Here is a 4,712-nt window from a genome sequence, read left to right as displayed (position 1 = left end):
TTAAAACAAGTTGTGTTTTTAAAGTCCGTTGACATCAGTTTTAGTTAATATTGTTGAGTATTTGATGCTTTCAGCACTCAGCTTACAGCAGTATTGAATTTGGTGGGTGGGTGTTTACCAAGTTAGAGGGTTAGTTTTGGCGAATTATTAGGAGCTTGACTTGTTTATATAAATCGAAGTTATTCAAAACGAGCCATCATCTTGAAATTATTAAACTATAATAATAGCTATTTTTTGGCTATGAAAAGGAAATTGTAATGGGTCTGGTAAAGTTGGCATGTCTCTTCAGGACGAGCCATTTTTTTGGCTATGAAAAGGAAATTGTAAAGGGTGTGGTAAAGTTAGCATGTCTCTTCAGGATGAGCCTATTTTTTGGCTTTGAAAAGGAAATTGTAAAGGGTCTGGTAAAGTTAGCATGTCTCTTCAGGATGATCCTATTTTATGGCTATGCAAAGGAAATTGCAAAAGGTCTGGTAAAGTTGGCATGTCTCTACAGGATGAGCCTATTTTTTGGCTATGCAAAGGAAATTGCAAAGGGTCTGGTAAAGTTGGCATGTCTCTTCAGGATGAGCCTATTTTTTGGCTATCAACAGGAAATTGCAAAGGGTCTGGTAAAGTTGGCATGTCTCTTCAGGATGAGCCTATTTTTTGGCTATGAAATGGATATTGCAAAGGGTCTGGTACATTTGGCATGTGTCTTCAAGATGAGGATGTGTTTGTAAACAAAATTGCAAAGTTGTCTGGTACAGTTTGCTTGTTTGAGCATTGCTTTATATGGTGGTGTTACAAGCTTGGAAAGTAGGCACAGAACTTCACATATTGATATGAAAAGACAAAACATTGTCGCTGCTTTTTAAGGCTATTACTAGGTTTGCAGACTTTTAAGTGTTTTCATTGACCCTCATTTTTAAGACAGAGACCCCCAAATTCCTAATTTGACTCACAATTCAGACATTAAGGTTAGCGTTCTGCTCTGTCTGAACCCCATTTCTGATACCAACTGGATTTTTGACTCTCAGTCTTATATATCCATAGGAGAAACACTGCATTTAAACAAAAAGCTGGATAAAAAGTGTCAGAGAAAGGAATCTCCACATCATAAAAAGAACATTATTGCGGTTGCTTTGAAATGATGCTAATATTGATGTACATTCATTTTTCTCAGTTTACTGAAATCATCTTCATCCTTTTCATTCATAAAAGTCTTGAAATCTGCACAGCAACCATTTTTCTTTTTACCTATGAATGTGGATGTGTCAGTTCTACAGTTAGAAATTGCACTGAATTATGATGTATCAATACTAGTTACAGATTACACTATGAATGTGGATGTGTCAATTCTACAGTTAAAATCACACTATTAGCATTGAATTGTCAATTCTAGTTACAAATTACAATATGAATTAAGATGTGTCAATTCGACAATTACAAATTACACTGTGAATGAGGAGGTGTCAATTCTGCAGTTAAAAATTGCACTGAATTATGATGTGTTGATACTATTTACAAATTACTCGATGAATGGGGATGTGTCACTTCTACAGTTAACAAATTACAATATGAATTTGATGTGTCAATGATATTTACAAACAACACTATGAATTAAGATGTGTCAATTCTAGTTATAAGTTACACTGAATTGTGATGTGTCAATACTACAGTTACAAATTACACTATAACGTAGCTTTCTTACTACATAAACAAACTTGTACATACTTCTCACAAATATAGCCCCCCCTCTCCAAAGGATAATAATAATAATAATGAGGACTTTGTATAGCACCTAATCTTCAGAAGCTCTAAGCGCTTTACAACCTGTCTTATATGTGCATTTTCTGGGCACAAAAGTGGTGACTCTATAAGAGGTGGGGACCACTGTAGTCAAAACTTGGGGGTTTGAACAGGACAATGGTTGAATGAAATAGACCTTTCAAATATGGTTGGTTGCCTTTCATTTTCACAACTTTTTCATTAGATATATTGTAACTGTATTTTTTTTAAAAATTATTATATATTTGTACATAAGCTTTCTTAGGAAGATTCTTTCATTATCTGTTAGTCTCCCCTTTTGGACATTTTCATGGGCCCATCAAACCAAATCCTAGATTGAACACTGTGAAGAAAATTACAAAAGTGGCAGAAAATGATGTAAGGGAGGTAACTCTGAAATAAATGGAAACTGTATTCAGTGATTATTTCTCTTGGTTGTCACAATTAAAAAAAAAAAAAAGGCTGCACGTTTTTGGAAGTATAAATTGTAAATACCAGAAAGAATGAAATTCAGATAATTAACAAAATAATCTTCCTGTGAAAGCATATGTACAAAATCCAGGTTCCATTTTTTTATGATTGATGAAAAATGTGGATCCATAGAATGCAAACTTGCGTGGAAGCAAAGGACACTGAATCTTCTGAAGAATATCTTACCTTTCAGTAAATGTGACTATTTAATTTGCATAAAAACTAGATTGTAATGAAGTGCAAAGTAGACATATTTGATGTGCACAAACGTTGAAATAACTGTCTCCCATCCACATAATTACACATTATGAGTTAGCATATAATATGGTGTTTTGGTTCATTACACTGTTAGCAGTTGATGTGCCCCAACTAATGTGTTATAATGTCGAGTTGAACTGCAAACTACAAAGATACTGATTTGCTTTAGCATGATGCACCTTCTGATCAGAGTCTATGTTGTTCGGATCCAGATCTGCCAGTCTGTGCAGTTTTCAGCTGGACTCAGCTTGTGCAAGAGGATATAAAGTAAACAACAACAAAAAGAAGTCTTTATATTTAAGCAGAGAACTGGAATGGTTTTTCTTGGGAGTATGTAGTTGAGATCAACATTTTAACAGTTGTTTGTATATTACAGTATAATTCTAAGTGGTATTTAGGTTTATTGTTGTTTTATTAACTCCGTTCCAACTTAAAATATTTAACTGCTTTCCAGGGATTTCAATACAGCAGAAGTAAACAGTGCCAGCAAGTGTACAGGTAAATATAGAAAAAATTGGATACAGATAATGTGCCCTTTCCCCTTCAATTTTTGGCTTGATCTTTTGAGTCTGAATGTTAACTTCTTGTTTTATTTTTGTATTTCCTACATTTGTAATAATAATAATAATAAGAAGAAGAATAATAATAATTGAAAATTATATATAATTAATGATTATGCATAAATATGTTATTATTGCAAATTATTATCTGATTAATTTTGTTTGAAAAAGGGCAGATATGATCAATCGTTTGTAGAAGAAAGTAAATGCATATTTTGTGCTTCAGGTATTGACAAAATAGTTCTGTTATTTGTCAAGTTTTCATAGTGTCATTATGTTATAAGTTTCTTTTCAGTTGCAAGTTCTTTTTGTTTTGGACCTTTGTTGGGGTATTTTTGTTCATGATTTAAAATGTAAACTGTTGCTTGTTCTATGGAAAATGTATGTCCTTTTCTATTGTATGAACCTTTTGCTATATACATTTAGCAGGGCCTCTTGCTGTGTAGATGTAGCAGGGTTTACCAACTCCTATAAAAAGCATTCTTCACTTGGTGCCTTTCATTCATAATACACCCCCACCCCATTTGTTTCTTTTCTTCTGCTCAGACAGTCACCCTTTAGGTAGAAAACTCCCTGTTACTAAGTTTCATAGATTTGATTTGATTAGGCAGTCATTAAACATTAAATAAAAGGTAATGTTTACTTGGATAACTGAAGGTGATATTTACCTGTGTCTCGAGTTATCCCTGTTGGAGACCTCTGGACTACAACAGGGGAGATAACAAAGGTTGATCTGTTACCTTTCTTGTACTGCAGTTGTACAATGAAATGTGAGAAGAATCGACAAAATATTAATGACTTTGGAAGAAGGAAATCAGGATTATAAAGTTTACTTTTATCTTTGAATTTTTTAACTTATTCTTCCTTATATATATTTATATAATCTTAGTGCATTTTCAACTACCTCAAATTGTGACTGAATATTTTATATAAATATTATATTCAAGAAATTTTTTGTTATCGCTTCTCGGCCTTTTGGCTAAGATCAAAGTGTAGTATCTGTTCTTATCAGCTTAATATCTGATACGTCCCCCATTGGGGGACTTCGATATTAAACTGATTTTTGGAACTGGGTGAGATGTCAGGGGCTTGCTCCGCTCTCGCCACGGGTTGGCCCGGTATTGCAGTACCTCCGGGATTGGCCCACTCCCCACGGGGAGTAATAAGCAAACAAAAGAATAAAAATGTAGAAAATCTGTAGATAGTATTCTCCTTTTTCCTATTTTTTATTATACTATTGTTCTCAAAAACATGTCATCGTTTCCTTTTAAACAGATGGTATGGCTCCTTTATTAATCATTGCTTGAACTGAAGTTTCATTTGATACATTTCGTGTCAAAGTATTCCACTGTGTAAATTATAAATTTGTCCTATTTCTGGCCTCGTTCAAAATAAATGAATCCGCTACAAGGAAAGTACACTAGAACAAGCCACAAGATCAGTCCTACAGCAAGTTTTAAAAATGCTGTTATATAAAAAAAACATCAAGGCCAAATATAGTAAGTTCCAAGAGAAACATGATGTTCTACATAGATTTTAGCTTTCCTTTTAAGTAGACATGGTTGGATTGAAAAACACAACACTGTTAAGTTTTGAAATTTTATTTGGTATGTTTGGACAAAATGGGGAGATTGAAAAACTTTGTTCAGTGAT

The 4,712-nt window shown here is 33.5% G+C and overlaps 1 non-coding gene across 1 annotated transcript; it reads left to right on the top strand.

The window, feature by feature from the left end:
- The first annotated feature begins 4,018 nt into the window (after positions 1–4,018).
- Positions 4,019–4,211, top strand: LOC149795361 (U2 spliceosomal RNA). Its single transcript, XR_016422525.1, has one exon. It is a non-coding gene; the product is annotated as a U2 spliceosomal RNA (small nuclear RNA).
- Positions 4,212–4,712: the final 501 nt, after the last annotated feature.

This window comes from Sinohyriopsis cumingii, chromosome 7 (assembly GCF_028554795.1).
Source record: "Sinohyriopsis cumingii isolate HCF-2022 chromosome 7, ASM2855479v2, whole genome shotgun sequence".
Classification (NCBI taxonomy): Eukaryota; Metazoa; Mollusca; class Bivalvia; order Unionida; family Unionidae; genus Sinohyriopsis; species Sinohyriopsis cumingii.
Note: the sequence above shows the minus strand (reverse complement) of the source record. Positions and strands in the feature narration are given on the sequence as shown.